The sequence below is a fragment of the Aedes albopictus genome, chromosome 1 (genome assembly GCF_035046485.1).
Source record: "Aedes albopictus strain Foshan chromosome 1, AalbF5, whole genome shotgun sequence".
In the NCBI taxonomy this organism is placed as follows: Eukaryota; Metazoa; Arthropoda; class Insecta; order Diptera; family Culicidae; genus Aedes; species Aedes albopictus.
This window is the reverse complement of record NC_085136.1, coordinates 80,826,827-80,852,518: the sequence shown is the minus strand read 5'-3', so window position 1 is coordinate 80,852,518 and position 25,692 is coordinate 80,826,827. Positions and strand designations below refer to the sequence as shown.

The 25,692-nt window shown below is 38.4% G+C and overlaps 1 protein-coding gene across 1 annotated transcript in view; it reads left to right on the top strand.

Moving 5' to 3' along the window:
• The window catches only part of LOC134285028 (uncharacterized), a gene marked incomplete at its 3' end in the record, with an annotated part of 176,349 nt that overhangs the window by 116,698 nt on the left and 33,959 nt on the right, over positions 1 to 25,692 (top strand). The window contains 1 exon segment of the mRNA XM_062844902.1: positions 4,237 to 4,304.

Here is a 25,692-nt window from a genome sequence, read left to right as displayed (position 1 = left end):
CAGAAAAAATCCTAAGTAAATTCTTTGAGGAATTTCTAGAGAATTTTCCAGAGGAATTCCCAGAGGAATTCCCAAAGAAATTCCCAGAGGAATTCTTAGAAAAATTCCACGAGAAATTTCCAAAGGGATTTCCGGAGAAATTCCTTGAGTAATTTCCGGAGGAATTCCGAAGGAATACAAAAGAATTCCTAGAAGAGTTCTAAAAAAATCCTAGATGGAATCTCAAAGGAATTCCCAGAGGAATTCCCAGAGGAGTTTCCAGAGGGTTTCCCACAGGAATTCCTAGAGGAATTCCCAGAGGAATTCCTACAGGATTTCTCACCGGAATTCCCAGAGTAATTGGAGAGGAATTTCCAGGGGTACTCCCAGAGACATTCACAGAGGATTAAGCAGAGGAGTTCCCCGAGGAATTTCTAGAGGAATTCTCACAGAAATTCCTTTTAAGAATTCCCAGATAAATTGCCACGAATTCTGAGAAGAATTTCCAAAGTTATTTTCAGGGGAATTTCCAAAGGAATTTCCATAGAAATTCCCAGGAGATTCTCGGAGGAACTCCCAGATGAATTCCCAAACGGATTCTCAGAGAAATTTCTAAAAGAGTTTCCAGACGGATTCCCAGAGGAATTCTTAGGGCAGCTCGTAGATGATTTCCTGAAGGAATTTCCAGAGGAATTCCAAGAAGGACTTCAAGAGGAAGACCCGGAGGAATTCCAAGCAGAATTCCCAGAGGAATTTCTAAAGGAATTCCTAGAGCAACTTCTAGAGAAATTCCCAGGGAATTCCTAGAGGAGTTTTCAGAGGAATTCCTAGAGGATAATGCACCAGGTATTGCCATAAGAATTCCCCGAGTAATTACGAGATTAGTTGCCAGAAGAATTCCCAGAAAAAATCCCAGAGGAACTGTTAAAGCAATTCCCAGAAAAATTCCTAAATAGATTCTTAGAGAAATTTCCAGAGAATTTCCCAGAGGAATTCCCCGAAGAATTGCTAAACAAATTCCCAGAGGAATTCTCAGCAAAAATCCCCGAGAAATTTTCAAAGGGATTCCCGGAGATATTCCATGAGTAATTTCCGGAGGAATTCCCGGAGGAATACAAAAGAATTCCCAGAATAATTCTTTAAAAAAAATCCTAGATGGAATTTCAAAGGGATTCCCAGAGGAGTTCTCAGATGGTTTCCCACAGGAATTCCTAGAGGAGTTCCCAGAGGAATTTCTAGAGGATTTCCCACAGAAATTTCCAGAGTAATCTGGAGAGGAATTTCCAGGGGTACTCCCAGAGACATTCACAGAGAATTTAGCAGAGAAGTTCCCAGAAGATTTCCTAAAGAAATTCCCAGAATAATCCTAAATACATTTCCAGAAGGATTCCGAGAGGAAATCCCAGAGGAATTTCTAGAGGGCCTTCCAGAGGAAGACCCGGAGGAATTCCTTTAAGAATTCCCAGAGGAGTTTCTAGAGCAACTTCTTGAGGAATTCCCAGGGGAATGCCCAGAGGATTTCTTAGAGAAGTTCTCAGAGGAACTCCTAGAGGAGGTCCCAGAGGAATTCGCAGAGGAATTCCGAGAGGAATTGTCAGATGAATTTCTTAGGAATTTCCAGAGGAGTTTACAGAGGAACTCCCAGAGGAATTCCAAGTGGAATTCACTGATGAATTTCCAGAAGAATTCTCGGAAGCATTCCCAGTGTAACAGTCACAAGAATTCCCAGCAGAACTCCCAGAGGAATTCCCATTGAATTTCCTGGAAGAATTCTCCAAAGAATTTTTAGGGGCAATCCCAGAGGAATTCCCAGATGTATTATCGGAGGAATTCCCAAAGGAACTCTCTAATCCCAAAGGAACTCTAGGAATCCCAGAGGATTTCCTAGAGGAATTCCAAGAAGAATTCCAAGATAAATTGCCAGAAGAGTTCCCAAAGTAATGCGTTGATAAATTTCTAAAGGAATTTCCAGAGTAATTCTCAGAGGAGTTTCCAGAGTATTTCCCACAGGAACTGCCAGGGGATTCCTCGGAAGAATTTCCAGAGAATTTCCCAGATCAATTCCCAGAGGAGTTCTCATAGAATTTCCTGGAGGAATTCTCAAGGGCAATCTCAGAAGAATTCCCAGAGGTGTTCTCGGAGGAATTTCCAAAAGAATTCTCAAAAGAATATCCAAAGGAATGTTCTAAGGAATCTCCTGAGGATTTCCTGGAGGATTGCCTGAGAAAGACCCAGAGGAATTCCCAGAAGAGTTCCCAGACGATTTCCCAGAGGATTTCCTAGAGGAATTCCCAGAAGAATTCTAAGAGAAATTGTCAGAAGAATTCCCAGAGTAAAGCTTAGAATTTCCAGATGAATTCCCAGAGGAGTTTCCAGAGGAAATTCTATAGTGATTTCCACAGGAATTTCTAGGGAAAACCTCTGAAGAATTCCCAGAGAATTTTTCAGATGAATTTCCAGAGGAATTCCCAGAGGAGTTCCCAGACGAATTATCAGAGGAATTAACAAAGGAATTTTCAGAGGGGCTTCCAGAGGAAGACCCAGAGGAATTCCCAGAGGAATTTCAAGAAGAATTCCCAGAATGTTTTTAAGAACTTCCTGAAGAATTTCCAGAGGAATTCCTAGAGCAGCTCCTAGAGAAGTTCCCAGAGGAATTTACAGAGGAATTACAAGAGGGAGTTTCAGAAAAAGTCCCGGAAGAATTCCTTCAAGAATTCCCGGAAATTCCTTGAGTAGTTGCGTGAGGAATTTCTAGCAAAAACAATCCCCGATGAATTTCCAGAGGAATTCCCAGAATAACCAGAGGAATTGACAGAAGAATCCTCTAAGAAATTCCTAGAGGGATTCCCAGAGGAGTGCTGAGAGGAAATGTCAGAGTAATTCCCAGAGGAATTCCCTGGAGAATTCCCAGAAGAACTTTCGAAGGAATTGAAATTCTCATAAAAAATCTCGAAAGAATGCTCAGAGGAAATCCAAATGGAACTCCCTGAGAATTTTCCAGAGAAAATACCAAAGAAATTTTTAAGGGAATTCCCAAAGGATTAACCAAAAATTCAGTGGACTTTAACTGATTGACACAGCGTAGTAAAAGCCTTAACTGTATAGTAACATAAACACTGTAAATACAACACATTGAATTGGAAAAACAACCATTTCAATCAATCAATCCGTGCATCAGCATTTGATCTCAATGTTCATCATCAATTATTTATGGTTCCAATGATCTGGTAGAAAAAAAGATACAAGTGCTTTTGGTTTTCCTATTGATCCGGTAAAGTTGATTGAATTTGAAATGGTTCATATTTTGCAATTACCTTCACGATTTATGAGATCAGTTCGTGATGCAGGTGCAAATTTCATAGTAGTTTTTCTCAGTTTTTCACGATCATTCATCACTGACAATTACACTTGACAACCAAAAAAGAGTACATTTCAACTTTAATTAGACGCGCTGTGAACGAAAAAGCATATCCATTTCAAGGCACGTGGTGCCTTCACTTGCATCAACCTAATGATGCAGTTCCTCAAAAACTAGCTGGTAATTGATCACCTTGGTCACCCTCCGAAATCTCATCAACGAACCAATTGTAGCTAGATTTGAAACCAATTTTCGTCAGTCTGTGAAAATCACACCCAACTTGAAGCGGGATGATCTGAAATCTAGCTAGTTAACTATTGTGACTAGTTATTGCGTCTCCAAATGATGTTGATTCTTTAACCGGCGACGCGGACTATTATGACGAAAACGCAAAATTGCACACAGTCGTTTAATCATAAATCACGAGCATAAACGCTGCTGCTGCAGCCGCAGCAGCTGCAGCAGCAAACAATGGTTTCGAATGCAACCGAAAGTTCCTTTCAAGCCAACCAGATTAGCAAATCTTCGCAACGCAAGATGGGGCCAGATGATCGATGCATCAATTGTTTTGAATTTCTTCTGACCTTCTGTTGTTGAGAGTGGTGCCGACGACGGTGAATTAAATCGGTATGGTATGGTAGATCCGAAAAAAAAAAACGAAAATCGATTTTCGTCATACGTTGATTGTCTTCGTCCGACTGTAACTATTCATGCTTAAAGTTTAACTCATCAAACCGCTATACCTACCTGTGGCAAACAACATTTGTTTTTCTTCGTTTTCCAAATTGGCTAATGAAATTCAAAGTGTGAATCAATTATGAGTTCTCCGAGAGAGAGAATTATCACTGATTGCGGATTATTTTAATTTCTGTTTTTCTTCTCTTCACTTTTGTTTTCAGTTGGACGACGACGACGACGACAGCAGCACTGCTGGATGCTGGAAGAACTCCGCTGACATTCAAGCGAGGTATGTAATGGAATCGTTATCATATATGTTTCTGGTTGAAGCTTGAATTTCATTGTGCGGCAGTCACCACGAGTTAAACCACAATCGACTTGATTGGATTGTGTTACCAATTATTACTGAGAGGCAGTTTATCTGTTTGAGTTCACAACTTTTTTTGCGTCGTTCCGTCTACCGTGTATAGCAGTGAGGTTGAAAAGTTTACTTAGCAAAGCTTTAACTGACTGCACTTATTCACGATTTCTGCTTCGTAACGGATTGGAACCAGTTAAATTGGAAAATTATTCATTTGTTACATCAGTGGTGCTCAGGTTGATGTAAACCGCGGGCCAAATTGAGATTTTGCGTCCGAGCCGCGGGCCGCAGGATGAAAATTATCGTGAATATTTTACTAAGGCAATTTTAGTATTGGAAAATCATAAATTTCTAGGATAATTGTGATAAGCCTTCGCGAACTGGTGCATACTTAATCGGCTAGCGAAGTGCTCGGTTATTTCTTTCTCCAGAAAGAAGCGGACAATAATCTACAGCTACAATTTGCTAGGAAGGCCTATACAACGAGTACATTGTATCAAGGATTCGGAGGTGCTGCTGGATGCAAAACTGTCATACTCGCAGTATATTTCATACGCTGTTGACAAAGCGTCACGAACTCTCGGCTTTGTTTTCAAGGCGGCGAAGAAGTTTACCGATGTCTATTGCCTCAAGTCGCTGTATTGTGCTTTGGTGCGATCAACACTAGAATACTGTATTGCAGTCTGGAGCCCGAACTACACTGAGGCAAAAAAACTTAGGAAAAGCATAAGATCCCCTTAAGATTTGGCGACACTACGATTATCGTTGAAAGTCATAAATTTTACTTATGATTAAGAGAGGAAAAATTTTATGGCCAGTCACTTACCGAAATCATAAGTTTTGCTTAGGAATATCATTGGATCAAAAGTATAACTATCGTATGTTTGCTGTTATTGAAATCAACTACTGAAACTTATAGAAATCAATATTGGTAATTATGAATGTCATGCCGCAAGCAAAATGATATTCGTATTCATATATTGTGGATTTTTTGATGAAATAATTCTGCTCCAACTCATGTCATGTATCTTGAATTACTACGTAAGTAAAATGATCGATTTCTCTTCATCGATCACATGGAATAACGTGAAAAGGAGCGTATTTGACTGTACTTTCAATTAAGAATGCAAGTTTGTATGCGGTTTGTTTTTACCACACAATGCAGTCAAACTTGCTTCTTGCGAAAAACGCTGGGATCAACTAAGAGGAATCGATCATTTTACTTACGTACCGGTGTAATTCCATTGCTGTTGTTGGTTTGCGAGAATTTATGGGCACCTAAAAACATCAATTTGATTTTGAGTGTCCGATAGCTCCGAAAATCGATCTGTGAGTAATGCTTGTTTGTCTAAGACGAAGCTAGCTGGAATCCATACCCTCATTGTAAAGGTTTTCATAGATTTCAATTATGACTTTTTCACAACCACGTCGCTTATGTCAATCGTAAGTTGTAGATATGGAACGCGTTCCCGACAACTATGAAAACAATAAGCGAGCAATGAAACAGAAAAATAATCCTTTCATAAGTTGCGACTTATTAAATTCCTAAGTATTTTTGCCTCAGTGTACAACAATGGCAGCGACCGCATTGAGAAAATACAACGGCGCTTTCTCCGTTTCGCGTTGCGTAGGTTGATTGGAGGGATCCAATTCGTCTACCGAGATACGAAGATCGCTGCAGATTGATCGACCTGGACCCTCTGCGGATTCGACGGGACGTATGTAGAGCACTGACCGTTGCTGATATCTTCCAAGGGAGAACTGAGTGTCAAGCTTTGCTGGAGCAGCTAGACATCAATGTTCAACCTCGACTGCTGCGCAATAATGCTATATTTAGGATTCCATTCCGTCGAAACAATTATGGTTTGAACAACGCCATGACCGGACTTCAGCGTTTGTTCAATAGAGTAGCGGCTGTATTTGACTACCATCTACTTAGGGAGGCGCTTCGTCGCAATTTTAAAACTTTTTTTTTCAAATAAAACTTGATCTGTAAGATACGTGTCGATTTTATTTTAATTGTTTGTGATAAGGTTGATAGTTTTAAATTGTACTGTTTTTGTTATAATTTAAGTTAGACATCATTGGGACTTTGTATAGTCTGTTGATGAGTATTAAAAAAAATAAAGATAAAGTATCTCTTACGCTTAAATACCTTCAAAGAACTCAGTTTGACCATTGAAAACATATTGAAAATCGGAAATTCACCCGATTGTGAGTCATCTGTAGTAGCAAATCATTTATTGCTAGTGGCTACTGTCGCATGGAGGATGTGTTATATAACAAACAAAATATTTGCTTAAAATTATCAAATCCCTCCAACTGTATGAATGTTTGTCAAAACGAAAGATTTTGTGGAGAGTATTAAATCCACTTTTTGAAAAAAATAGGTCATTTTTTCAATCTTACTACCGAATGTTTCAAAATAATGATAAAATCTACAGTCAAGATTAACACGAACTAAAATAACTTTTTGCACAACTTTTTCAATCATGGAAAGTTTTTAAAAGTATTAATGTTGTCATTGAAAACATTTCATCATAAATGAAACATAAATAAATGCATAAGATTGAGCATTATAATATTTTTTTCATTATTTTGAAAGATCAGTAACTTTTTTTCAAAGTTCTCTACGGGCCGCATTCAAGAGTTTCGAGGGCCGCAGTTTGAGCACCACTGTGTTACATGATGTTTTTGTCTAGTCATGGGATGACATCAGCCACAATATTTCCTGTCGCAATACTATTCCTGACGAGGACAGTGCACTTGTAAAACATGAAAGATTTATACTCAAGATTTTTTTTTTTTAAAAGAAAAATATCAAATAATATGAAACGAGCTCACCACTAGATATTATGAAATATCTCTACGATTTTACCGACTTTTTTACGATATAGAATAGCTTTTATAATTTTATTATTTTATTATTTGTAGTAATATGCACAAAAGGCAAAAAAGTGTTAAGTGGCATTAGAACCCAGGTCCTTGGATTAAAAGCTGTACGTTATCTCTATTGACTACATTGTCAAGTTATGTTATGAGTAAAAAGGTTCAAGTGAATGAGTTAACACTATAAAAGATTAGCACTGTACTTTGCTTGAAAATCTTGTAGTTACTGTTGTAATAACCTTGTTGTTGCACATTCTTCAATGGCACTAAAAGTGGGACCGTGGGGAAGAAAGGATTTTCCACCGACGTTGAATCCAAGCCCCACTAATCATCAGTAATCTTTACATAAGATGCAGAAGTTCTGGAGATTCAGAAATTAAACCATGGATTCCTTGACAAAATCCTATTGATATAAAGTAAGAATTTTCTCCAATGCTGCTACCGAGATTGCATCAAAGATAGTTTACATCATGTTTTTTTTTCATTATTGTTTCCCTTCTTTTTGAAATTCTCCTAGAGGTATTTTTGGGGATTTTAACAAGAATTTCCCTATATATTCCTTCAAGGCTTCATTTGATAATTTCTACTTGGGATTCTCCCGATTTTTTTTCGATAACTTAGTTTAGGGAATCTTGCATGAATTGCTTCAGAAATAGCTCCTGGGATTATTTAAACAATTTCTCAAAATTTTCAATTATGAATTGGGTTTACCTTGCGAAAGTTTTTGGAGATTCCTTCCGAAAAAAATCCTTCATTATTCTTTCAAAAAATTAGTAAAAGTTACATTTGGTTTTTTTTTTGCTTTAGAAATCCATACAAAGAAGTCTATAGATTTTCTTATTGAAAATTTCTAAATTTGGAAATAGAGGAATTTCGGGAAGAATCCATCGATAAATTTAAAAAAAATGTTAGGAGAAATACCTGACTGCAAGCTATAGAATAACTTGCATTCAGTTATTCCTCCTGAGATTTTTGTTTTAAATTTCTCCATGGATTCTTCCCGAAATTCATCTATCTACAAATTTAGAAATTTTCAGTTAGAAAATCTTTCAGCAACTCCTTAGAGAATTCTTCTATGTGGGGTTTCAGAAAATTTTCTAAAAAACCCTTCAGACATTTCTCCAAGGCTTTCTCCACAAGCATTCCACCTGAAGTTTCATCACGTATTCTTTCAAAATATGCTCTCGAAAGATACAATTGGAAATGCTCTTCTGGGATTTCTTTAAAAATTCATCCAGGGATTTCTCCCTAAATTTCACCAGGGATTCTTCCAGAAATTTCATAAAAAATCGTATATAAAACCTTGCAGGGATGTTATTCGGAATTTCCTCCAGGGATTCTGTCAGAAACTCCTCAAGTTATTATTCAGAAACTTCAATGTAAAATCTATTAGATTCTTTTCTGTCAGAAAATTTTTCAATAACTCCTACAGAAATTCCTTCGGAAAATCTTTCCAAAGATTCCTCAGAATCAGAGATGAATTTCTGTATCACCCGTTCAAAAATCTGTATCCTATACAAAATTTAGATCAGAAAACTGTACCACATACAAATGGAAAATCTGTATTTCATATAAACGCTATCTGTACCGATGCTCAAAAATCTGTATAATACAGATAAATTTGTAAACATGGCATCCCTGCTCAGAACATCCCTAAACATGACATCATTCTTAAAAAAAAACTGCAAGGTTTGCATTTGATCATCCCATCACAAAGTTTTCTTTTAGAAATCCTTACAAGTATTTCTTCAGAAAATCTTTCAGAGATTCCTTCATTATTACAAGGCTTTTCCAAGAAAGAACTTCCCGAAATTCCTACAGAAACTCCCTGAAGCATGCCTTCGGAAATTCCTGTAGATACTCCTCCAGAAATTCACCAGGCATTCTTTCATGTATTGTATTGAAAATTTCCTCATACAGAAATTATGCAAAAAAAAACCTTGAGATAAAAATTACTGAAATTTTCCGAATTTCATAAATTAACCGACGGTACTTTCCAGATATTCTCCCACAATTTGATCATGAAATCTTTCAAAATGTGTACTCCAAAGATGCCTTTGGAGTTTTTTCCTGGGGTTGCTATAAAATTCTATCCAGGGATCGGTTTTTCCATTCCAGCAGAGATTTTTCTAAAAATTTCATGATACATTCGTTCAAAAAACATGCATGGATTTTTTTAAAGGCCACTCTGAGGAATTCCTCTAATTAGTCATTCAGATATTTCTCCAGGGGTCTCCAGTTAGCCTAGTGGTTAAGGCTATGGATCGCCAATCCGGAGACGGCGAGTTCGATTCCCGTTCCGGTCGAGAAAATTTTCTCGACTCCCTGGGCATAGTGTATCATTGTACTTGCCTCACAATATACAAATTCATGCAATGGCAGGCAAAGGAAGCCCTTCAATTAATAACTGTGGAAATGCTCAAAGAACACTAAGTTGAAGCGAGGCAGGCCAAGTCCCAGTGAGGACGTAGAGCTAAAAAGAAGAAGAAGATATTTCTCCAGGGACGTCATTAGACAAAAGACGTCATTACACTATCCATCAGATTTTTTTTCTTCCAGAAAAGCTTTCATAAACTCCTCCAGAAATTCCTCCATAAGATTTCCCTTAACTTATTTCAGAAATACATCCAATTCCTCAATATTTTTCTCTAGATTTATACTCAGAAATTTGTCCAGAATTTCCTTTAGAATATTCTTCAAAGATTCCCTCGTTATTTTTCGAGGGTCCCCAAAATATAGAATTTCCTCGAAAGATTTCTTCGGAAATTTCTTACAAGGATTCCTCCAAAAATTCCTTCAGGGATTGTTTTGAAAATTTCTTCCACGGATGAATTTGGCATTTTTTGGAGATCCACAATTCCACTAAGGATTTCTACATACACTTATCAAAAAAATCTTTAAGAAAAAGCTTACTAAAGCAACTTTTTATGAATTTCTTTTGGAAGCTCCTCCAAAGATACCTTCTCAAATTATTTTATTTATTTATTTATTTATTCATTTATTTATTGCTGCAATTTTAGAGGTGTCTCCAAAGTTTTTTCGAGGCTATTCTTCAGAAACACTTCTATAGACTTCTTCAGAACTCTCTTCATGGTTTACTTTGGAAAATGACAAAGGATTTTTTTCAGAAATTTCTTTAGAGAGGCTTTCAGAAAATTTTCTAGGGATTTCTCCCAATCTTTTTTCTAAGGATTCTTTCAGATTTTTTTTCCAATCATTCCATAAACATTTTTTATGGATTCCTTGAAAATTTTCTCCAGGGATTCTTTGAAAATTCTTCCGGCGATTCATTCTAGATTTTTTTCATGAAAGCTTTCTGAAAGTTGTACAAGGGTTGTTTCAAAAATTTATCCTGGTATTTCTCCTATAATGTTACCAAAGATTCCCTTTGAAGCCCTTCTACAGATTTTCTCAGTAATTGCTTCATTTATTTCTCTAACAAATCCTACACTGATTTTTTCGGAAATGTTTCCACAGATTTTTTTAGAAATTTTTTTCTTCGAGTTTCTTGGAATCTTCCAAAAATACTGACAGAAATTATTCAAGGGACTCATTTGGAAATTCCTTTCAAAAATTCGTCAAAAACTCTTCCAGCTAATCCCCCACAGCTTCCTTGAAAAATTCCTCTTCTCCATTGGCTTCGTCTTCGTGGGACTAGTGTCACCAAGCATTGAGTCGCATCTTGCTGAGGATGCGGTTTCCATTCCCGCCGCAGTTGTAAGGAAAAGTTTCGGCTGTGACACTGGGCGTTGTCTAGTGTCATGTTTCCTTCAAAAAGCTAAAGGCTCACTGAAAGTGCTAAACGTGTCCGTGTTTTCCTCCAGGGGTTATTTTATAAAAACTTCTAGTGATTCCTTCACAAATTCCTCTAGAGATTTCTCCAAGAACTTCATCAGAAAATCTATCGTGGATTACTTCTGAAATTACTACATGAGTGCCCTCAGAAGATCCTCTAATCACTTTGGAAACTCCTCCTTTTTTTAAGAAACCACCCATTTCTTTAAAAATTCCATCAGAAATTTATCGAAGGTTTCTCAGAAAAAAATTTCCATAAATTTCTTATTACAAGTTTTTCAGATCATATTGCGCACTTAGCAAAAATCACTGACTTCGGTAATACTGAAATCTCAACTGTTAAGTTTATTTTACCGGGAATCTTCGATAAATTTAGTAACGTTTATCGAACTTCGTTAAAGTTTGACACATAAACGATAACATTTTACAGAAATTTAGGATATTTACAGAATTTTGATAAAAACAAACCATAACTGAACGCTCAGCAGTTGTGATTTCGGTAAAAAAATACAGAATGAGACTAGCTGTGGTAACAAATTCTTGTAGGGAATCTTTTAGAAATTCCTTATTTAGAATTCCTTTAGATATTCTTTCAGAGAAAATCATCCACGTATTCTTTAATAATTCCTTCCAGAGATTTTTCCCATAGAATCCATCAGAGATTACTTTAGAAATTTCTCCAAGATCTCTGTAGAAAATATTTCATTAAATGCTTCCGAAATTGCTGCATAAACTTCTTCTAAAAATCTTTAAGAATTTTTATTTTTCCGAAAATCTTCCACGGATTTCTTTCAAGACTTCTTGAAAAAAATCTTGAAGTAAATCTTGCATGGATGACTTCAGAAATTCCTCCATGACCACGAAACTTCATAAAGTTTTCAAATGTTTACCTTAAAAATTTCTATAGAGATTCCTCCAGAAATTTCTCCAAGTAATCCCCAAGAAAACATTCGATAAATTTTCCCATAAATGCCTCCATGGTTTTTTATTCAGAACTCCCTCGATGATTCTTGTGGTAATTTTTTCTCCAATTCCTTCAGACATTCCTGATCTACAAGTTCCCCCTCCAGAAATTCCTTCTCAAAAAAATCATTTTTTAAAGAAATTTCCTTCCTTCAAAAAATAAAAAAAAATAGAATTTTTCAACAGTTTCTTAAGGCGAAACTAGTAGAATTGCCCCATGTATTGATTTTTGATTATTTTACTAAATTGCTGAGCAAAATTTTCAAAATAGATTTTCCTACACATTTAGGGGAATGGATTTTTAAAAAAACTGGTGAACATTTTCCACAAGGAAAATAATCATAAGATACCTTGATCATTCCTCTCAATGTGTATGAAAACAAATTTGGAAAATACTACTTCGTGATTTAACAAGAAAATATCAAAAACCAAAAATAAGGGAAATGCGCCAAGTTTCGCCTTGAGAAACTAATCCAGGTCCATAAGTAAGTTTTCAAGGACTCATTAAGATATTCCTTCAAAGTTTTTTAAGTGTTCAAGGAGGGATTTTTTTAGGAATTCCTCCAAGGATTTAGTCAGAAATATTCTCCAAGATTTCATCCTTAAATTTCTTCCAAATTCCAAAAGGACTACATGCACCTTTTGAAAATTACTTCAGCGATTCTTTCAGATAGTCTTCCACGGATTCCGACAGAGATGAGTTACTCCTACAATTTCTTCATATTTTTTTAATAACTCTCCATAACATTCCAAAGATTTCTTCAGATGTTCTTCTAAGATCTTCAGAATTTCTTTAAGAATAACAAATGTTTCATGGATTCCATCAGATGTCCTTTCAAGGCTTTCTTCAAAAATTTCCTTCAGGATTCTTTCAGAAATTCCGAGGTAAATCAGCCTAGGGCTAAAAGCCTCGTAAATAATCTATCAGAAATATTTCCAGGGTGAGATTCTGTCATGGATTCTGTCAGAAACTCCTCTAGCAAATATCTGCGGGTGTTAATTCATGCATTTTTTCTGAGATTCCAGCAGGATATGCTTAAAAACACCTCAAGGATTTTTTCTACGTATTTTTTTATTGGTTCTAAGAATTTCTGCAGGACTTCATTTAGATTTTTTTTAAGATTTTTTTCCTAGAAGCACTTTTAGAGGGTTATCCATGGAGAAACAGAATGTCCTTCTAGGACTAGGACTTTTAATAAGGTATTTTCCTGGATTTTTTCTTAAAATATTTCAAGAGACTCTTTCAGGAATTCCACCTAGGCCCAAGGAGTTCTTCAGTTATTTCTCTAGGATTTCATTACAGAAAATCTTTCTTTGATTTCCTATGAAATTCCCTTCAGGAATTTTCTATTTTATTAGAAATTATCAACCAGATTAAGAAAAATCATGGGGGAGCGGAAATGGTGTGATGGTTAAAGCGCATGCCTATCACGCCGAGGACCTGGGCGACAAGCTCGCAAAATGTGAGTTCTTCCTTCGGAAGGGAAGTAAAGCGCAGGTCCCGAGATGAACTAGCCAAGGACTAAAAATCTCATTAATGCAGATAAAAAAAATCATTTAAATAATGTTCTCTGAGCACAATAGTAAAGCCATTTATATTAGGACGTATCAGTACAGGAACGCCAACATTGGAAAACCTTGCGTCACTAGCTTTGATTTTATCATACCAGCTCTGATTTTTATGAATAGCGACTATTTTCAAGATTTGCAGCTGACAACTCAGAACATATGTTATTTTTTATTAATTTATTCTCATTCGCTTCGTTGAATCCAGAAATATATAAATAGTTGGCTTTTGGATTGTTATGCCTTTAGATTCTTTCCAACCTCATGTAGAATAGCCTAATCTGTCCCGATTTCAGTTTCAAAACTGTTTGGAGTAAACCCATCAACTAGCGCACCAATGAATGTTTTTTTTTTCACGAATTTTGTAATTATCGCGAAAGAATCATTCTTGAAGCAATTCCTTCTATCAGTTCATCAAGAATCCTTCTTAACATTTCTCTAAGAATTCTTTTAGAATATATACCTTCCATGTACTTCTTCAGATTTTTTTACACGACAACGTCCAGAGACACTACCAGAAATTACTTAAGGGATTTTTCCAGCTTTTTCCAAATTTTACTGAAATTTTTATGGAAACAAGATTTCTGCAGGAATTCCTGGAATAGTTTCTTTAAAAAAAAATTCCGGGATTCCTTCAGAGAATCTCTTAGGTATTCCTCCAAGAAATTTACTAAGGTCTTCTTCAGGAATGTTTCTAAAAAAAAAACTTCTCAAAAGATACATGTTGAAACTTGGCCACGGCATTTTTTCAGAAATTTCTTCAGAAATTCCTCCTGGGATTACTTCGGGGACTGCTAGGATTGCCACAGAAGTTCGTGTCTATTTCCTGCATATATTTTATCTACTTTTTTTTAAGGAATTACTGCAGAAATTTATCAGAATTTACTTCAGGTGTTTTTCTTTGGAATGTTTCCAGGAAAAGTTGATCAAGAAATTCCTCTGGGAATTTAATCTGGATTTTGAAAAAAAATCCGTCGAAGATTTTTCAAAAAATCCTCTAGGGTTTTTTTATAAATTTAGAAAAAGTTCCCGTAACTCATGCAGAATTTTTTTATTGCTTTTTTTTCTAGAGATGCTTTCATATTTACTCCATATATACATAGATTCTCTCAGGTGTTGAGAAAATTCTGAAGTTTCTCTGGAAGTTCCTCCAGGCCTATCTCCAGTTCCAAGTTCTCCCAAGTATTTTTCCAGAGATTGCTTATAATGTTTTCAGACATTTCTTCAGAAATTCTTTCATATTTTTTGTCAGGTATGTTTCAGGTATGTATTAAAGATTTTCAACTATTTCTTCTGGAAATCTTCAAAGGTACAACCCTGAGTTTTCAAGGGCTTTCTTTACAAATTATTTCAATAATTCTTCCAGTTTTTATGTAACTTCTGGAAGAAATTTTGAGAATTTCTGGGAAATTCCCTGAAACAATTTCTGCATGAATCTCTGAAGAAATCCCAGGAAATATTTCTGACAGGCATTTCTGAAAAAAAAAATGCCTGAAAAAATTCTAAAAAGCACCAGTAGAATCCCCGTAGAAATCTCACAAACTGCTTTTGAATGATTCCCTAGGGGAATATATAAAGAAATCCATAGAAGAATTTCGGATAGCATCCATGGTTGATTTGCTAAATAAATAATTTAATAAATTTCTGAATGAATCTCTCACAGAATTTCTAAAAAAAAACATGGAGGAATTTATGCAAGATTTTCTTGTGTCTTAGTGCCTTTATTTTTTTTTTAGTCATTCCTAGAAAAATGGAAGAAAAATTCCTCATTTCAATAAGGAGCTTTTTAGCGCAAATGGGAGAGCAAAAGCATAACAAATTCACAATGACAATTTATCTCTAATCCTCATGCACATCATAAACCACAAAGGAGATTTCGTTATTTTTGAAAGAGCGGAAGAAAGATTTCCAACATCATCGTATTTTTTAATTTATTTATTTATTTTGAACTAGAAATTTGGAAGAGGGAAAACCCCTTTGAGTGATCCCTCTCCAATTTCACAGTAATTTCTACACATAGGGGCCGTTCATAAACCACGTAGACTTTGGGGCGTACTGTGCTCATGCACTTTTTGTCGCTTCTAAATTTGATATTCTAGTCGTTCTCGTTTTCGTACCTAACCTATCGCCATTCAGCGACACAGTTAGTACAAACATACACCAAATTTGTTATTCTAATACCACCAGCAAGTACTTCGGATCATACTAACTTTCTCCGAGGAACGGTGCCGTTCCAGTTTTTCGCGCACGACTCGGATAGTCCCCGACGGTGGATCTACCCTACGCCGACAAAGACTTCCCCGGCAATGGAACATCTTCTGAAACCGTTTCTTCCCGGACAGGTGCCGAGGTCTCTCCTGCGATTCCGGTTGGAGACTGGCTTCTGGTTTACAGGCGCCCCGACGACCAAGTTCCGGTGCTTCTCCGCGATATACTCGGGCTAGTCCCCGGCGGTGGACCTAGCCTACTCCGACGGAGAAAAACCCCGGCGGTGGAAGTTCTCCCGACACCGATGTTTCTATCCCGACCAGTCAGGTGCCGAAGTCGGTCCGACGATTCCGGTTGGTGGTGGACTTCCGGTTCACCGGCGCTCCGACGACCAAAAAACCGGTACTACGCTACGGACGACTCAGTCATGTCCCCGGCGGTGGATCATGCCTACCCGGATCGCGTTCCGGCGCTCTCTGGTCTTCGCGCCACTTCCTTTGCAGCGCGGACAGCATCCTCGTTACTGCTCTGTCGACAGCGTTCCACGTAGCTTCGTCGCGACACATTTCTTCGACAATGTTGTCGACTGTCAGGCCGCGCATATCCCTGCGCATCTCCGAGAACCTAGGGCATTCGAAGACGACGTGCGCCGGTTCTCGCATTCCTTACGTTAATCCGCCTATAGCACTCGACGTCTTCCTCTAGGGTGATGCAGATGGTCATCATCCCAGCGATAACGCATACAGCCTCCGACGAGATTGTTCTGTAGGCACTCGCGACTCTCATAGCCATGAGCCGGAACACACTGCCCAGCCTTCCACGGTTTCTCTTTGTTTTTAGCGCCGGAGCCCAGGCTGGCACTCCATACCTAAGTATTGAGGTTGCAACATTTGCCAAGAGGCGCCTCCTACTGCTTCTTGGACCGCCCGCGTTTGGCATAATCCTCGCTACTGTGTTAACCGCCTTCGCCGCCTTTTCGCAGGCGTAGTCAACGTGCGCGTTAAAGTTTAAGCGGTCGTCGACCATCACGCCCAGGTGCTTCAAAGCGCGCTGCGATGAAATTCTCTCCTCTCCGATCGTGATCTCCAATCTTTGCACTGCTTTGCGGTTACTGACTACGAGCACTGCTGTCTTGTGATGGACTATCTGCAGCTTCACTCCATTCATCCACCTTTCGACTGTGTCGATTGCCTCCGATACCAGCACTTCGACTTCATCGATTGATTCGCCAGATACCGCTAAGACAACGTCGTCTGCGAACCCCACAATTAGAGGTTCCATCCCGGGATATCCCGGGACAAAAAATCCCGGGATCTTGAAAAATTCGGGATTTCCCGAATCCCGGGATAACATTTTTCACCGTCCCGAAAATCCCGGGATTCCCGGGACGCACATTTCTTACACATATTTTTCGCTTTGATTTGAATTTGGAGAATCTCTGAAATGTAATCGAAGAGTCGTGATTTTTTTTTCAAAAATCGCCTTCAACAAAAAATCACGAAAATGTTACATAAACCATTTCAACTATGTGTGGACATCAAAACTCGTTGAAACTTGACTGAAACAATGCTGGAGCACTTCATTTACGGTTTTGATAGCATCAAAGAGAAATTTTTTGAAATAGGCCTTTCTAGACTTATGTTGGACATGGACAATGATTTTGAAGCTGCAAAAAATCATCAGGAAGCTCTTCAGCCAATCATACTCGTTTCGGAAGCATTGGGAAGACGAGATGCTATATTATTGTCTACGGAAGGCAGCTTGAGGTTCTTGTATTCGAAGCTTACAAAAAGTAACTCCAATGTTAAAATTTCCGACCTCTTCCATGCAATTATGAAAAGAATCAACAATCTGCGCCAAAAGAAAATAATAACAGCGCTAAAGTTCCTTCAAGGTCTTCCGTCGTCAACGCAAGTGCCAGCAGAACTGGAAAGCTCATCGAAAACGCAAATGATTAAATTCATCAAGAAACTGGGAGTTCGATTGTTGCGAGACTGCCAAAGACAGACCGATAATGATGCTGCCGAGTTGAATGCTTGATTGCCTTGTATGCATAACACCATCGAGCATGCGCGAAGAACTGGAATCGGCTATAAAGTAATATGGCAACCCGTCTTAGACTGATTCGGAAATGATTGAATTTTCGAAAGTAATTGCGAAAGAGTTGTCACTTTTTGAGCTACATGGTAAGTTGACCCCCAATTTTAAAATCGAACTCCGGATATATCCGTTCTAAAAAGCGACCCTCACTGTTCGATGAAATCATCAAAAAACATTTGCTTCTTGAAGTCGTATTTTCAGAGAACGAATTCAAATTGATAAGACCAGTTACTTGATGTGAACCATTTATTTATTTGATATGATGAATATAACATATTTCTGATCGCAAAAATGTGTTTTTAAGCAGATTGATAAATTTCCCGGGATCCCGGGATTTCCCGGGACAAGCAACAAATTTTATCCCGAATCCCGGGACAACCAAAATGGCCGGGAAATGGAACCTCTACCCACAATAATGGTACCTGCCGGAAGCTTCAGTGTTAACACACCGTTGTACATTGCGTTCCAGAGCGTTGGGCCAAGTATTGATCCCTGTGGAACACCTGCTGTCACTCTAAACGACCTCTGCCCTACGTTGGTTTCGTACACAAGGACTCTATTCTGGAAGTAGTTCCTTAGAATCCTACACAGATAGTCGGGGACCCGCATATTATGCAGGGCTACGGCGATAGCTTCCCAACTGGCGCTGTTAAACGCGTTTTTAACGTCTATCGTTACCACGGCGCAGTAGCGATCTCCTCTCCGCTTTTGTAAGGATGCCCTTTCCGCCATCTCAACGACGGTCCGAATTGCGTCAACCGTCGATTTTCCCTTGCGGAAGCCGAACTGCATCGTGGACAGCCCGCTCTCACTTTCGGTATACTCGGTCAGCCTGCTAAGGATAGTCCTCTCCAGAAGTTTTCCGAGCGTATCCAACAGACAGATCGGTCTGTACGATGCTGTATCTCCCGGCTGCTTTCCTGGCTTTGGCAGCAGCACTAGTTTTTGGACCTTCCATATATCCGGAAAGATGCCTTCCTCCAGGCATTTCTGCAACACTGACCTGAACATATCAGGATACTCCAGGATCGTTGCTTTCAGCGCCACGTTGGGGATACCATCCGGGCCGGGAGCCTTCTTCACCTTCAATGCTTTCGCCACGGCAACGAGCTCGTCGTTGGAGACCAGTCGGTTTACGTCAAATTCCGCATCGCCCTCGCTGTACGGCGTAGGTGGCCACGTTGTCGTATCGTGTTTTGGAAACCAACCCTCCACGATACCCTTCAGTTTGTCTGGGCACATTTCGACTGGCGTCATTGGGCCCTTCAGCTTTGTCATTATGATGCGGTAGGCATTTCCCCAGGAGTTAGGTTCAATCTTCCTCGGCATTGCTGCATCACATGCCGTTGCTAGCGCTTCCGTCAACCACCCTGGGTCGAGGTTTGCCGCATCGCTATTTGGCCGAAGTGCCTCGATAAAAGTCTCCTTGTCGAAGTCCTTCGTCTTCCACTTCCGCTTATAAGTCCTAGTTGTCTGTATGGACGTAGGAGCTCTCTGGTCTATCTTGTAGAGGATCGCCTGGTGGTCGCTGTGGGAGTACTCCTCACTCTCCTCCCTCCAGTCCATGTCTTCCATCAACGATGGACTACAGAATGTAATGTCGATGATGGATTCACGACCGTATTTGCGGAATGTGCTGACTGTTCCTACATTGCACAGCTTTACGTCCAGCTTCGCCAGAGCTTCAAGTAGACTATATCCTCTTGCATTGGTTTGCCGGCTGCCCCACTCAACGGCCCAGGCGTTGAAATCGCCGCCGATGACTACTGGCCTACGTCCTACCAGCGTGTCAGTGAGTGCATCCAACATCCGGTTGTATTGCTCCTCGGTCCATCTTGGAGGCGCATAGCAGCTACATACGAAGACACCGTTAACTTTGGTGATCACGAAATCTTCGTAAGAGTTTTCCACCACTTCCTCTATAGGGCATCTGCCCATAACTTGTATAGCCGCCAATCCTGCTATATCCGCTACCCAATTGCCGTTCTCAGGAGAAACCTGATACGGCTCTGCGATGATCGCAACATCACACTTCGTCTCTGTTGTCGACTGCCACAACAGTTGTTGTGCGATGTCGCAATGATTCAGATTAATTTGTGTTATCTGCATCATTGTTGGCCTGCCTTCGCCTTTTTGTAGGCCGGGCATTTATAGCCTCCCGTCCGGTGGCCATATGTATGTATGTATGTATGTATGTATGTATGTATGTATGTATGTATGTCAGTGGCGTAGCCAGAAATTGTCTCTGGGAGGGGTTTTCAACGGTCAATGATACCTTTTTTGATTTGACACTTACATTTTATAAACAGTAATGAGCAATAGAATTCGTAGTTTGAAAAATAGCGGCGCAGCCGAAAAATTTTTTCGTCGCAAAGCGCTTTATACTGAAAATTTGTTCCACAAATTTTAGCTCTTTGGGGGGGGGGGGGGGTTTTAACCCTAAACCCCCCACCCGTGGCTACGCCAGTATTGTATGTATGTATGTATGTATGTATGTATGTCTGTGCGCACTTTTTAGGTGCTTCCCATACGGTTTATAGTTTGTATCGAACCGGAATTTTACCGCATTGTTTGCAATTAAAAATGGCGCGGATCGGTCAAGGCGTTCCGGAGTTATGATTACCCGACCAGAAGCACCTATCAAGATAATAACAAAATTATAACAACCGTTGTTAGAAATAATGACCATAACAAAATTGTAACAAAATTTGTTATTATTTTGGAAACAAATCTATAACAAATCTTGTATTATTTATTCAAACAGGTATATAAAAAAAAATTGTTCCATTATGCATATTAAAATAATTGCCTATAACATGATTTCGTAACAGTTTTTTTATAATATTTGCTATGATTTTTGCAACAAAATAATTTCAAAATTTGTTGGATTTTTGTATCGACGCGAAAAAGTTTGATCATTTTTGTAATATTGACCATTCGAGCCAAAAGATTAAAATCAAAACGTATAACATAGGTAGCATTCATTTATAACGCAACGCTAAAATCGTCATGTTTTAACTCATCCTCCTCTTCCGGTACACTTTAGAGTATGAAAGTCCTAAAGTTTTTGTATTGACCGTATCGCTCGATTGTACTTCACCCTCTCCCTTGAGCGATACGTAATTTGTGGACGACGTCACATTTCATATGAAAAAAGTAACAGAATTTGTTATCATTTAGTTTTAATCTACCAAATTCACATAGAAGTAGTGTTTTGAAGCTATCGTTATGCGATATCATTATAGCTAGAAGCTGTAGTAAAAAAAATCTTGGGATATCAACATGACTTTTTATCGAAATAAACTGTAAGCTGGATATATAGCTGCAAATCAAATGATTCACAGGTATCTGTTTTCTAATTTTTTTGGATTCTTTTATTGTACTCTAATCCAAATCCGGAATAGTTGCTGGATGATATGCTAATCGAATAAGAATCCAACCAACAAAACCGTTGCTTTTATACAGTTTTTTTTTGTAATGTGGCAGCTTTTGTAGCGTTCTCTGGTAGAAATTGGAGGGCCGGTGGAGAAAAAGGCTAACAGGAAAGAAAAATCTTCTCTAATGAACTTCGCGTAACTTCGAAACTGTGGAAAAGCAGCGTATAGAAAGTCGTGTAGAAGTGAATCCACTATATAGCAAATCTGCGCGAAATCGGTAAACGTCAAAACTTTAATACCTCGGTTTTAGGCGAAACGTAGCTAACGTATTCAGCAAAAACAGTATAAGTAATTTTACGTGAGAAAAAATCGTTTGAGTTCGAGAGTTACTTTTGAGAAGAACGAATGTTTTTGACATGAATATTCTTAAAAATCTGTTATACGGAAACCATTCGTATTAGAGAAAAAGTGTCTGAACAAATATGGTAAAGGAAACAAATGGACTTTGTGAAAAAATAAACGCAGAAAAAACTTATAAAAACATATTTTAACACAAAAACTCCAATTCTCAAAATACGTATTTTTAACAGTGTATAATTTTGAAGGAAATTCGGGTATTTTGTTGACAAAATGAAACATGAAGCAAACATTATTAAAAAAAGGTTTTCTAATAACAATTTTTATGAGTTTTTTGAAAAAATCTTTCGGTTAATTCTTAGTAAGAACAAGGAAATATAGCTAAAACGATGGATATTGTATGTGCTGTAATTTCCGACCAGATGAACAATTCTTCCGTTACATGGAACTTAACAACTGGGAACTTGGAAAATACCAAAACAGTACTACTCCTCTCTGACGAAATTAATAAAGTATACCGAGTAGTGAATGTAATTGAACGTGGAGAGCAAAAGTGGAATTAAATAATTATTATCATTAAAAAATGCCCTTTATGCTTCTAATTCTGCTCAGTTAATCATGGAATTTATTCAGCCTATTTTTTTTCGACCTTAGGGAGCATCCATTAATCTTTCTGGACGCGCGCCAGTTTGATCCTGAAACTGCACCGAGCTCGCGCCGTATTCGACGAGCGAGCTTTTTTGGTTGTGTTATACTTTTTCCAACGGCGCGCCTCCTGAAGGGTTAAGTACGTTACGCTAAAATTGGAAATTTTCAATCCTCCCTGCTTCCTCTAAACGTGACGATATACTTAATGGATGACCACTTATGTGGTGGATTTCATTTCATTGCTTAAAACAAATTAAAATTTTGAATATAACTAAAATATATCTAAAGTTGTTATCATATCTGCCTATGATATAATTGTGATCGATTAAAACAAGATCTCCATCGACAAATCAAGTCTATTATGTGTCAACGAGCTCAATGTGACGTCATACTACCCCTCTCGTGTACGTCTGATTAACAAGGATTTGAATGACGGAGCAATACGTAGAACCAATAAAGCTTTTATCACCGCTCTTCTCAAGAGCCGTGATGGCCTCATTGGCAGAGGTGCCAGATTTCTACCGATGGTAGGCAGTGTTGGTAAAATCACACTCAAAGCAGACTCGTGAACCGCTCCTACGTGAACAAACTCGCGCGCGATTCTGAATCATTTTCTCACGCGCGAGATTTTCATGCAAAATCTCGCTCTCACGAGTCAAGCGCCGAAATCTTGTTCGCTTGCAAAACGAATCCAAATCAATTTGAACGGCAATCAATATTATTGTACGCTAGATTTGCTTTTGTTCTATCATATAAGCCTCAAAACTTCGATGTAAATAATAAGAACACAAAGAAATAAAGCAATGAGTGAAATCGCGAGTCAACTCATGCATGATTTTTTCGGCGGTGAGTTTGGCGAGTCAAGAATCGCGCGTGAAACAACTCAACCATGAGATTTGTGAATTTGAGTTTTTACCAACACTGATGGTAGGTGTCTTGGTTCAAATCCCGTTCAGACCCAAACATTTTATAACGTTCTGGAAACTATTTTTTATGTTACTTACTTTTTTCTAAAAATAGAATAACACACTTAAAAATATTTACCCAAAAAAATGAGTATAAAAATAGTTTATACCCTAATTGGTGTCAAAGAAATTATAACACAATTTGTTATAATTTTGTTATATTCTATCATATTTCATGGAACAAGTTTTGTAATACTTTTGTTATGATCGTAACACAAGTTATTACATTTTTGTTCTTTTCAGGCGTGTTTTCAGGGGAATTTTGTTAGATTTTTTGTTATTTTAACTACTAACGGTACATGTTTTATAACAACCCTTGTTATAAAAATTTATTGTAACAAAATAACACAGCTTGTTATAATTTTGTAATGTCCATCTAGTCGGGATATAAAACTGATTCATCTTGTATCATACGACACATCAAATTACGCTGAAATTGTACACTTTAGCATGGTTGCCGAATTTTATGCGGAAATCATCAATGGAAACTATAAAACTACGATGTCGACCAAAAATTCAAGATGGCGGCCTTAAATCCAAGATGGCGGCCCACAACTAGAAAAGGCGGCTGTTTCAAGGAGATTAAAGCTCTAAAACCATGCAACATGGGAATACACCCGATTCTTTTTTTGCACGGGTCTGGTTTTTGGTATAACTCAGTCAATTTTTAACCAATTCCCATGAAATTTTGTACTATCCGTGTACAAAATTTCATGAGATTCGGTTCAAGCTTGACTAAGTTATAGCAAAATAACGACCCACACAAAACAAGAATAGAGTGTGTTTGGTATGGAAAAGATGTACGGAATCTTAGAATGACGACCAGAATATGCTAGATGGCCGATCCAAGATGGCGGCCCAAAATTCGTAATTGCCGTTTTTTTTATAGTTTAGGGCTTGTGATAGCGTGATGGGAATGTAACTGGTAAAGACATATCACCACAGGGCTCAAACATCAAAAGCCAGATAAACGATTTGATTTTTGGTGCCATGAAATGCATTTTTGTTAAACGTATGAAAGTGCGACATTCATCAACATGTCATTTGAGTTTTGTTGAAATGGGGTTTCGAAGGCACGAGAAAGGCGCCACCGCCACTAGGTGGATTAATTAGGGTTTTTTGAATGAACCTATTCCAAATTTTGATGAGACAAGATTGAGCAAGAGTCAATGTTACACTATTTTACGGTGCCTCTTGTGGGAATGGAAGCGAGCACAATACTACACTAGCGAACGGAATTGATTTCTTATTAATATTGAATACCTTTTTGAAGGGTTTTCCGCTGTTTGAACGGACATTCTCAGTCACACAGCTGCTTATATTTCACACAACAATTTCAAATTGCTTGAATTCATTTCGGCGGCATGTGACAACATACTAGCAATCCCGAGCAGCAAACCGAACAATCGAAGATTGTGTGTTTTACAATCCCGCCGTTGTCTTTGCGACACGAAAATTACCCGCTGCTGCTGCTGCTGGAGAAGATGATTCATCCTCAGCGGGGTGGCGGCACGGTAGACACTGCTGGTGGCGGTGGCTGTGGAGAATCCAATTCCACTTGAGATATAGGTTGAATTAGTCACCCGTGTCTCAGCAAGATAGCTACCGAACCACTGGGGAAGGGGGAGCGACAATTTCACAGGTGCTGGGCAATAATTGCGCCTCTCCGCTGTTGTTGTACCAGTTCGAAATCTTTCCACCTCCCGGGAAGGTGAATGTGTGTTACGACGACTTACGACGACTGAGAGTTCCGCTAATTGTTTTCTGAGGCTACGCGAATAAGGTGATGTGAATTCAGTTTTGGAGGTGAGTGGCTAATTTACCTTTTTACATCGAGGTTTGTTTCTGAAGGTACGTACGGTTGAAGTGTAAAATTTGGATCGTGTATTGGGTTCCGATCACTTAAGACTTGAATTGATCCATTATTGGGCGTTTAAATGATGTAAACCTGTTGATGTAAGGTGAGAGAGCATCTTTCGTGTAAATAGCTGTTGAATAGGAGTGAAAAGTGCGTCAAACTCAGATTGATTCAATTTGAAAAGTTATGTAATAGGGGAACTTACGTATTTTCGGCAGTTTTGTTCTCTTCGTCATGGAGGGTTTTTTGAAGCCTGTTGATCCCAAAATCGGCCTCAAATCCTTCCCAACCCAGCTGAGTTATACGCCCAAATTTCAGGCAATTTGGCCCACAAAAACCCCCCGTGACGAATAGAACAAACCTGCCGATAATACCCTTTGTCACCCTATCCATCCTGCATCATTTCGAAAATAATTTAATGGCCTGCATATAGATATAGGGTAATTCGCCAATTGTTGAACGGTTAGTACTGGTATTTTTGTTTTCGTTTATTTTTCCGTGCATAATTCCACTTTAGTTGAAAAATATCCAGTGAACGTCTAGATCCACTCATTCCGCATACTTCCCATTGAATTTCAATTCCCTTAAAT